The following is an 11,903-nucleotide window of genomic DNA, read 5'->3' on the forward strand; positions in this document are numbered from 1 at the left end:
TGATCTCAGGTACCATACAACATTTATAGAATCTGGTCAAGAAGGGTTGCATTTTTTTGGACCAGAAGCCGGCGTTGCTGTCAACGACTATACTTTTCATACCTCGTGGTGTCCAAACAGCAAAGATGCAGTACTTTCTATGGGTGACGTGCAGCTGACCTTGCACTTGGTAGAAGTACTCGTGACTCTCGTTCATGTTCTCGCCTCGGCTGTCAAAAATACGATGCACGTTTCCTTTTTTTTGTGCGATCGCTTCTTCCGGGGCGAAGTTCTTTATGGAAAACGGGCACTTGATTTCCACAATCCCATCGTCGCCGATTACACCGTCTGGCAACGCGCCGATGTACAGTAGCTCCTCATCGATGAACAACCCACACTCCGTGATGTTGATATTGCGCTCGGTGGCCAATTGTTTTCGCGCCTGTTCTTCGCATTGCCGGCCATATTCAATAGCAGGAAGCCGCAACGGTGTCAGAAACAGCAGCGATTTGACGGTGTTTTACACGATGTATCACTTCGCATGCGACACACGCGTCTAAAATTCGATGCAGTCAATATCTTTTTCCGTATTGACAGCCAACGCTCGCTTTGTCCTTGCTGCCTTGTTGTCCGTTCAATTTCATCGCGGTTCGCTTGCCATTCGAGCAGCTGATCGTAGTGATACTGCGTTTTTATTGCGTTTTCTTCCGCCGATAAGTCGGGACGTTGACAATTAGGTCCGTAGTCTTCGGTTGTGTTCGAACGTCCAACTTTTCGCGATGTTGCACTCGAGTCGTTTTTCTTTTCAGCTTTTCGTTTCTCGGCACACCTGTCTCTGCTTGCTGCTTTCTTCTCATTCCTCCGAATGTGCCGCTCTTCCATGTGCCTCAACGTCGCTGTTGGTTCCTCATTGACAGCTTCACTCAATACGCTCAAAGATTTATTCGTATTGAACTGTATGACAGCCGCGGCACATCTTCCGGTATACGAACCTCTGGTCCCGTAATTTATTCGTTTACCACCGATGTATTTGCAAATGATGGAATTGTACCTCTCCACGCTATTGCTGTTCACGCCTAATATTATTTTGTCAGAGTAGCAACGTAGACTAGAAAAGGCTTCCTGTATCTTGTCGTACAGTCCGAAAGCCTTTAGAGCTGGAACGTGGTTTTCTTCGCCTTCTTTCAACGATCCATCGCAAAAGTACCCCAGTTCAGCGCACTTCTTATGCTCACGAAACACGTGGCTCGGGATATTCAAAATATCTCCAGAAAGCTTCCGGGCCTTCAGGCTTGTGGGACCGTCTTCCGTCGATCTGAACTTTGCAGCCTTCGATACGGCAGTTCGCAGCCTGAGTACGCTACCTTCTACAACTTGGCGCAATTTCCCTATGCGACCTTTATTTTTCAGCGTGTCTTTTATTTTCGTTGCCAGATTACGCAACAAATGATTGATGCATTCGACCTTCTTGACAATCTTATTCGGGTACGGATTGCTGTCCAAGATCTTCTTGTACACGCTACTGTCTCCATCGGCGATCAAAGTGGAGTAGATAAGTCCATGCGTATCAATGCTGGACGTGAATCCGTCGACAATAGCGTCACTCTCCATGCTGGTCGAACTGCGGTTTCGATCCTAATTTTTGTAGCACGTGTGCTCCGTAGGTTCCTTCCCAATACGGGCCGCCCTCTCACACGTGGCACAAAATTTATCACGCACTCCGATGAAGAGGACCTTCTGCGTATGATACCCGACGATCGCTCCAACTCCAGACAGAGAGTCGTACTTTCCGGTTCGGTAAGATCGTTTCATCCAGCTACCATCCGCTGCGACGGGAATATGAGGGATGCCATCAACGACGTCACCTCGCTTGAGAGCTAATTCCTTCTCAAGTTCTCCAGCAGCTCGCATTTCATCGTGGGCGGCATTCATGAACTGGACCGTTATATCGTTCTCGTACCTCAGATAGGTCCGCTGCGAGATGTTTGGGATATCAACCGCTGCAAGGAGTTGTTCCAATTGTGAATACCCTATTCCGCTCGTTATGCATCCGGCCACCGCGCTATGATGTATGTCCATGGATTGAAGATTTTCCGATTCAGTCCAGACGCTGTCTTTGTAAAGGCACATTAGGCATTGAAAAAATACTTGTGTCTTCAAGCCTTGCCGGCGCGAATCCACGATTACCAGGGAACGCATCGGACAATTTAGGGCCGGTGCGTGATTCCCGAATTTCCGGATGAAATCAGTGAAAAGATGCTCCAAGTTTACAATACGGCGGCCATCGATGTGCGCTTCTTTCAAACGGTACGAGTCGGGTTCAGCGTCAGATACAACCAACTCGTAATCGGACAGGCCGTCTTCTTCAGGCCATCTTCTTCAGGCCATTCAAAGTCGGATACTGCAGCGGCTCTCTCTATGTCGCGAACGTTATCGTGGTCCCCAAGTTCTTCGTCGCTATGATCATCTTGTGATCGCAAGATGCGCAATAGTTCGGGAGTCGACATGCGTCGGCGAGTACCTCCAGACGTGCTCGGTTCGTCGAAGTTCAATACGACCTCGAGTGGTTCACCTGCCTGCGCAGGCGGGGTCTCGGCGTGCGTAGCAGCAGCTATCGTGGCCGAAGAGTTGGCGGTCTCTTCGGCTGTTGCACGATTGAACGCCGCGCGGCGCCGCCTACACAAAGAGAAGATGGACAAATTCATTAGCAAATACCTCGCGGGCCTCACTTCTAATTATCTTCGGAAACTAAATTTGCCGAAAATAGCTCATTGCCCGGTATAATCAGAGATACAGAATAACAAACAATTTCTCAACGGCACGGAAAATGAAAGCCAAAACAAGTTTTCTTATCTTATCAACTACCGGCGTTTGTTGTAATAATAACAATAATAAGCAAATTGTTGTAAACAACATGTTGGAACATTTTAATTATTGTATGTCGCGTCACCATACTTTTCTAACTGTGTTACAACTTGATCACCATGCACTTGTCTAACACTATGACAACTTGTTTTGGTTTCATTACGCATCTTCATCCGAAATACACCTTACTGATAATTTTTATAGTTTCTGAAAAACAAGAGGTCATTTTTGTGAAAGCAAAAGATATTTTTTCTTTCACTTCAAATCGGCGTAACTTTATTCAGTATTGATATTTATTTTTGAAACTTTAACACGACAAACTTGAATGTATCCCTCGACTTTGAAGCCCATTTACAATCCTGAATATAGAATATAAACAAAATTGCGATTTTTTTCAAAGATTTCATGCAGGATTCCTTATTATACTATACAATGAAAAAGTTGTACGACGAAATTTGAAGTTTTCATTTTTCAATCACACCAACATTTTAACAATGCTTCGAAGAAGTTTTGTGAGAGTTTTCGGCTTCCTACCTATTATTGTTCTGGAGCATTGTTAATTTTTCTACGAGCGCGTGTCGGGGTCATCTTTATTAGTCCAGGCAAAGCGTGATTTCGCTGAGAATTTTGGGTAGAACGCTATTTTTTTTTTTAATTCTCTGGGGCGTCGGCCATGAGTGTGAAACTCAGTTTCCGGATCCGAAAGGGTTAGCGAACGGCCGCTATCTTGAAATCAAGGGTGTGATTGGTTTTTGTTATTTACCTCCGTAACCGTAAGGCTGACAAAAATTTTGTCAAGAGCTTTTTTGTAGTTGATACAATTACCCATAACTTTTTCCCATAACTTTTTGCACTAATGTTAATAATAAAAAAATTATAAACCAAAAACGATGAAAAATTAGGGAATAGAAAACTTTGAGGCAAGATTATTAATTAATTTCCAATCTGACAATAAAAATGCATCTAACCTCTTTTATAGAGGATTTCGTTCTAAACAATTTGAATTATCATTTTTTTTTTCGCTTCGTTGTTATTGATTCTTACAGTAATTAAATTCTATTATTTCTTCTTCATTTAATTTAAACGGAATACTTCCGAATTCCTTTCTTCTTTTATTTGTTCCTGAAAGTAAATAATAATAATCCGAAGTTTAGCAATTTATAAGAATATAAAACTCGTATGATTATTAAATTCTTAATTATTCGTAATCGAGAAAAAAAAACTGTCGTTTCTCGAAAGTTTATTCGTTCTGTTTTTAGTTTTAAAAGGTATCCATTGCTTACGGATTATTGGAATTTATTATATGACGTTGAGGTTAATTATTTTTTTATTCAATTAATTTGAATTGACTGAATGTTAATAATTCGAAATGATTTCTAATAGAGAATTTTTAAATTCAATGATTTGTTTGAATTCATTCAGATATAATATTTTTGTTTTCAAATATCGAATTAATATAAAACTGTAAAAACGAATTCTTTAGTTGTTTTTCGCTATATTTAAATTTCAAAATAGTTGATAAGTGATTTCGAGCCGTTTTTTTTCTTTTATTATATTGTTCTGTTTGAAAGTATAATTTACAAATTATTAGTCAGTATTTACCATAAGAATCAATAACAACGAAGCGAAAAAAAAAAATAAGAAGTCTAATTGTTTATAACAAAATCCTCTATAACAAAGGTTGGATGCATTGTTATTGTCAGATTTCAAATTACTTAATAATCTTGCCTTAAAGTTTTCTATTCCCTAATTTTTCATCGTTCTCTCGATTCCAATTTTGATAAAGTTTCGCCCTGTCAAGTATTTGCTGTGAATTACGAATCACCCTGCATAGCAAGTGCAGATTTGCCAGGATTCTTGTAACTGATATCTATAATTGCATAACAGAAATTTGCAGTATATATTTTTTATAAAACAGTTACCATTGCAACGAACGATTCGTTCGTCGGCGCGTCAAATTTAACCTTTTTTTCGATTCAGCCGTGCGACGTGACTTATCCATTGTTGCACTCACAAAATTATTGTTTTTTGTAACAAATATATGTATGCACACTGGCTGCGTGAAAATTTGCACGTGATTAGAACTTGTGACACGGCAAATTACCAAAACACTCGCGTTTGCTTCGTTAGCCGCGAAAAGTGGATGTAGACGGTACGCGAGCAAACGCAGAAGTGACGGCCGCGCGGATAGTGGGGGACAGTAGCGTGTGTGAAGCGCAAGCGTCGCCGCCAAAGGACACCGAAGAGAGTCAGTCGTTCACGAACCATTGGCAACGATGAACCGTAAGTAATTTGTTACCAATCATAATATTTGGCGCGTAAATACTTTTTTCCACGCAGAAAATGCATTCTTTCGCATTATTGGTGTTATCGAAAAACATCAATAGCGTACAAAATATTTTAAGGTAGTAGGTCCAATCCAATACCATTCGCAAAAAGCCAAATTCCGTAATAATCAAAATTATGTTAATCCTCACATAATACGTGAAAAATGTTGATCTTACATCTTTTTAGGTTTTTTTTTATGTAATGTATGTATATCATTTGAGCTATAAATAACAGGGTGGCTACTGGTCAGGGAATTCTGGAAAACCTGTAAAAGCCTGTGAATTCGGAAATTCTGGAATAGTCATGGAAATGTCGTGGATTTTTTTTCGGAAACTCCGGGAATTGTTAACTGTGTTTTTTATTATGAAAATACGTCCCACTGTTTTCATTGTGAAATTCAACATTTTTTAAGTCGAAATCCACGCGAAATTATCGAAATCAAAAATTTTGTACTCGTTAATCATTTTTTTCGCATACCTATTCTATGCTCTCTGTTGTTAAATATTTAATAACATATGACAAATGTTGATTTTCACACATGTCTGAAAATAATTAACGGTGAGACGAATGGTACGTGGGTACGATCAACGATACACATAAACACTGTGAATAATTAAATGACAATAAACTTTGCAATGTACCATCGCAGTGTTAGCAAAATTTGCGAATAACGCGTAATATTCCGTTACCGCAGCGCACGAACGCTGTACAAGCCGCTCGCACACTGAGCGTTTTTTTATAAAATCATTCATAGTTATAATATTTATAACCTGATTACACTGAAACTTTCGCAGTTACCTTCTCTAGTACTCTGGTTCGCTTTACTCACAGCAGCAATACGCGTTGCAACTTCCCTTTCTGACGTTTCACTTTTCTTGAGTTAGATCCCCATTACAAACGTGCGTAAGAGCTTTGATTTGGAAAGCTTCGCTTCAAAAAGATCTTGCGGATAGAGAAACGCGATCTTAGTTTATTCAGGTTTTGAATTGGGGCGTTAATTTTTCTGTTTGTTTTTTTTTTGTTTTTTTGAGCCACCCTCTATTCAGCTTCAGCAGCTCGAGAATATTTATAAACCGCACTAAATTAGGGATTCGAATGCACAATTTTAGTAAAATATCAAATGATTGATTAATCGATAAATTATTACCGATTCAATCGAGTCTTATTCCATAATTTTTTTTCGACTCGATTAACCGATGCATCGATTATTTTCAGCTCAGTGGCCATCGCGATCCGGTATATAGGCTGTGAATTCGGGACCAAGATTTTGAATGAATTATATTATTCGTGAGCGATATATTTTTCTGTATCTCCAAGTACTGTATGTATACCTAAACACCTGGCAACTGCCGCACTAGCAACGCAGATGTAGGGAAGGTCGCTCGCGTTGATTTTGATAAATCGTTGATTTGGCATGGGACTAATTTTGCGAACTTTATTTTTTAGCAAATAACAATCGAGGGTATATAAATCCGGCGAGGATTCGGGTGGACCCCGACCAGCCAGCACCTCCGGGCGTTGAGGCGCAAGCTCAATGGCCCGGAGGTGTGAATGTGCGGCTGAGGCCCCCGGTCCCACTCCAACAGCCGGGGGTGGCGTGGGGGGTCACCCCGAATCCCCAGCATCCGGGATACCACTGGGGCTACGCGCCGCCCCAGTGGTATGGATGGCGGCAGGCGCCCCAACAGCCCCTAACGCCGGTAAGTAATCTTGTGTTTTCGTACGCAATTACGCGTGTGCTTATGCATTTTCTTTGCCTAGATTCCGGAATTGTACGGCGAGCGACAGGGGCTGTTGATGGCGGCCCCTATACAGCCGCCACCGCCGCCAATCCAGTCCCCGACGATGGTTCCGCCCCCCTCACCTGCTGCCGCCTCGGCGGCAAGGCCAGATCGCGCGGCTAGCCCGACGCTTGAGGTACGTCCCCAACTACATATTTGATTGTTTCCAATTTTTTTTTTGCAGTCATTGAAAGAGTCTGTCTAAGAATTAAAAAGTGGTTTAATTGTGTCATTTTCAAAAACTATGCAGTAGCCAGTATAATGTAACGATGACCGTCAGTAGATATCTTCGCGAAGCATACCATATTTTTCTGACACATTTTTATTGCCCAAGGAGTTGGGATGTTATACCCTCGCCGCGTGTGAACCGCTGTATACTGTCATTGCCGTGGCGAAACAGTTTTACTTTTCACTGTTTTCGTATTTTATAATTTCATATAGAATAGCTGCTCAGCGGTCAAATATACTCGTGACATTGGATCACAATTATTTGGTTGTTGATAGGAACGGATCATGGAGGCCGTCCGGGTGGCGGTGGCAGCCGCGATGGCCACCGGCGGTACCGTTCCTCGAGAGGAAGGCAGCCGCCGCAACCGGCACCGCCGCCGTCGTGGAGGTGGCAGGGGAAACCGAAGGGGCGGGAGTAGGGGGCGGAACCAGCCAACATTTAATTTTTATTAAATTTAGTCACGATATCTAATAATCTTTCTAAATAAAAACTAATTTTGTAAAATACTCTCCTTGATCTGGTCAGTACTATTCATCCCACAACTTCCCATAATCCTCCTATTTACGAATCACGTTGAAGAAAACCCTACCGTGCAGCCCGAGAGGGAAATAACTCGGTGAATTGTCGTGCCGATCGGTTTGTGAATTCATTATAATGCACCTGAATCAATGAAAATTAATTGAATTAATACGAAATAACTGAAAACTGAACTACTAAAAGTTCTAACTGAAATAATGAGAATTAACTGAAAAATAAATGAATTCTGGAAAATGAAGTCAAGCTGATTTGAATTAGTTTAGATTCATGCCCGAATCATCTGTTTACTGCGAAATAAAATTAAGGTATTACTACGGTAAGCTCTGTGGTGTGTAATCGAGCTCGGTTTTTTTAAAACTTTTCATTTGGATAACGATTAATATCTTTACAAATTTTTAACACAATTGTTTCATGCATTTACTAGAAAATCAGGGTTGAAGTGTCAGCACTCGTAACACGTATTCCCTATACCGATACAATAAAACGCGAATGTTTTTTTTATATTGTACTTTACCCGTCCGCGTCAATCTGATGGAAAATAAATATCTGGCAGAGAAGAAATGCAGGTAATAATATTTGAAATATTAGGGATTTTTCATTCATAGCACTTATTGATACACACGTAAAAAGTCCTATATTCATGATAAAATCTCTCGTGCGATGGTTGAGGGAATCAATTTTACTTATTGATAAATTTTTTATTTGTGCATTGTTTGGCAATTTCGCCAGACATCATAGATGTTACATAAGTTATTTCGTCATTAGAAAAATTGCTTCATGAAAGTTCCTCATTTGATAGAAATTCACGGAAAACTGTTATTGTTTCACATTCAATAAACTAGAGGAAGGATTAAAATATAAACGAGTGGTATTGAATTTCAAAAAAGGAGGGATAGTACTTGGAATCCGAAGAAGTTGATTCCTTTGAGAGTTCCAAATTTCTGTGAAATCTTATAAGATTGGAGTGAATTCGTGGAAAATTGTAACGTCTTCGAATGATTTTTTATGGTTTTTCGTTGCAATTTCCAGTTGGGCGCATGATTGATCGTGCCGGACTTTGATGTACAGCAGTAATACATACCCTGACTTTTCGTAGGTCGTATACGATGCGGAAACCAACCCAAAACTCACTAGCGTATCCGTAGCGTATACCACCTACGAGAAGTCACGGTATGTAGTTTTATAACGATTTCTACCAAATGAGTAACTTTCAGGTAATTCGTCTAATGTAGAAAAAAAATTTGGTAGCATCATTCAGAACTAGGCGTAATTGACCAATGAAATGAAGCAAATTTTAGTATGAAATCGTTATTTGTTGAGAATTAAAAACAGAAAAAATTGGCAAGCAAATCTTCATCAGAGTTTTAACAAGGATCGGCCCTGTAAAATACTTGCACCGAATCTTGAACCATTGTATGCGGTAATTGTATGTATGTACAGTGACATAGATTTTTTGCGGGATGTATTTCTACTATTGTTAAACACATCCGGTTCAGAAACATTTTCACGTATATATTAGGGTAATCTTTAAAACAGGTTCGGACGATTGTCAACCGGCCCCCCCCCCCCCCTCCCCCAAATTTGCTATAAATAAATAAATAATGGTCTGTTCAAGAGCACAATTTTTTATCTCAACCCTAAACCCTCATGCCTATACTTGCATGTTTTCTGCAATTTCGGTATTAATTTTACTGCCGCATCTAATCTTTCGGTCAATAATCTGTAAGTATGACAATTTTGCGGACATCGATACTACTATTAGATAAGGATATCCGGAGCGTATATGGGGCATTCTATGTCAATTATTCTCCATTTATATCTGCCTTTTCGACGAACAGAAATTAAGGGATAGGTATTTTCGTTTTTGTTAATGATTTTCTATCAAATCGATGAAAAAAGGCAGATTTAAGTGGTGCGTACTCGATGTAGAATGCCCCAAAACCCTTCAATAAAATGAAAAAGAATAATTTTTTTTGCGGAACTACGACTCAAAACGAGAAAAGAAACAGTATGTTATTTTAATATGGGGTTTTGGAAAAGCCATGAGCATTTAAAAAAAAAATTGTGCAAAATTTTGATAAATTAAAGGTGTTTAGATGGGTTGAGACAAACATCTAAAATGTTTCAGAAAGACTGCTTTTGGCAGGTACAAGAAAGTGTAAAATTTTCGTTAGAATCAAAATTGGTCGGGGTCACGGGTTGGTCGGTTTCGCATGGAATGCCTCGTTCACATACAGTCGGGCTACGTGCGATTACGAATAGTTACCGCGATTGTGAACTGATGTTACAATTTCCAAACGATGCCTTATGATATGCACGAATTTCAAAATCTAGCGGTTATGCTGAGTGAGTTGTACATTTTTTCGTATCCACCTAAAAGCCTATGCTCTCGTCGGCACTGCAGATTGTTGCTTTAACAGAAACATAGGACGTGTGCGTATTACCATGTCGTTTTACCATCTGGTACCGCTTCGGTCGACTACAACGCTTCTGGAGGTTCAACGTTGAACTAAATTACAGACTTCTCGTGCATCAGAACGGGCTCCTGTCACCTGAAAATCGCCCACACAAATCGTGACATATTTACAGAAAACTGACTGGTGCTATAGGTTTTCCCGGATTACGTGTGTGTTTTTGTACGTCTGTATCTCCCTGGCAAAAGTGAAAGAAATTCCGATATCGTACAAACGGTGAATATTCAACAAGTCGCTAGCCCGATCGGCCATGTTTGACGCGACGTGATTTTATTGAGTTCATCATTATTTTTATTAGACGTTATCAATAATCTGCGATAGTCGTGACTGAGATACAGACGTACAATTTTATTCAAGCTATCTTTTCAAAATTTTCCCAGTTAGATTCATGCCCCCGTTTTATCAGGATTTGTGCGGGCGATTTCCCCGCTTCTGACGGCACGAAATATATATAGGACATGCCAGGTCAGCGACACCTTAAGGCAAAGTGTCCGCCTGCAGAAGAATCATGATGAAGAGCAAGAATTTCTGGATCTCGTGTCCTGGGAACCAAAAGTTGCCACCTGATTTCTTTCAAGTCTGCAGATTCCCATTTTCGGTATAAAATTCCATCAATTAAAAGGATAGAGTCCCATTGAGCCCAATAAATTTTCAAATCTGGCTCGGCTAAAGATATATCCTGCCAGTCTGGGCAAGTTTCTGCTTCTCTCCAAAACTTCACTTGATTCAAAGTGTCGTCCTCTTGTTGTGATTTTCTCCATTCCTCCTGGTTATTTTCGAAAGAAATCTTCCGTTTTATAGAAAAGGGGTCACGATTTTTCTCTAATCGTGCACACTGTTTACACTCTGGCATTTCCTCGCAGGGTCTTCGAGAGGGAGCATCGGCGTTTCCATGATGAATTCCTGCTCGATGACGAATATCAAAATCGTACTGACCGAGCCTTTCTAACCATCTAGCTATCTGACCTTCAGGAGATTTGTACGAAAGTAGCCACCTGAGAGAAGCATGATCTGTACGTATCAAAAATCTCCTACCGTACAGATAATAGTGAAAATGTACTACTGTCTTAACGACAGCTAAAAGCTCTCTACGAGTGACACAATAATTCCTTTCGGTTTTACTCAAAACTCTGCTGGAATAGCTAATCACTCTCTCTTGACCTCCCTGAATTTGTGACAGAACCCTGCCTATTCCTGAAAGAGATGCATCCGTATCCAAAATAAAAGAAATTTCGACCTCTGGATGAGCTAAAATCGGCGAAGAAATAAGATTTTCCTTCAATTTCTTGAAAGCCTCTCCGCATTCCGGGGTCCAGTCAAAAGGAATCTTAATTCCGGTCAAGTGATGGAGAGGTTTAGCTATACAGCGAAACCTTTTACAAATCTTCTGTAATACGTACAAAGGCCTAAAAAGCTTTGAATTTGTTCTTTATTCTTAGGTGTCGGCCAAGAAGAAACCTTGTCGATTTTGAATGGGTCGGTCTTCACACCTCATGCTGAAATGATATGTCCAAGGAAGCCTACTTCTTTCTGGAACAGATGGCATTTTTTCGGGCTCATTTTCAGACCTGCTTGCTTCAGCCTAGCGAAAACTTGTCTGAGATTTTGAACTTCTTCAAAGTTCTTGCCAAAAACGATTATATCGTTTAAATAAACGAGGCATATTTTGCCAGTGAGCCCATGGAGAACAGCTTTCATCATTCGTTCAAA

General features: G+C 40.4%; 1 long non-coding RNA gene across 2 annotated transcripts; it reads left to right on the forward strand.

The window, feature by feature from the left end:
* Positions 1-10,675: 10,675 nt before the first annotated feature.
* LOC124179699 lies at positions 10,676-11,690 on the forward strand. 2 transcript variants are annotated; one of them, XR_006870139.1, is made up of 3 exons: positions 10,676-10,791; positions 11,057-11,206; positions 11,633-11,690. It is a non-coding gene; the product is annotated as an uncharacterized LOC124179699 (long non-coding RNA). The 2 variants fall into 2 exon arrangements; XR_006870138.1 differs by lacking the exon at positions 11,633-11,690 and adding an exon at positions 11,374-11,430.
* Positions 11,691-11,903: the final 213 nt, after the last annotated feature.

Source organism: Neodiprion fabricii, chromosome 4 (assembly GCF_021155785.1).
Source record: "Neodiprion fabricii isolate iyNeoFabr1 chromosome 4, iyNeoFabr1.1, whole genome shotgun sequence".
Taxonomy (NCBI): domain Eukaryota; kingdom Metazoa; phylum Arthropoda; class Insecta; order Hymenoptera; family Diprionidae; genus Neodiprion; species Neodiprion fabricii.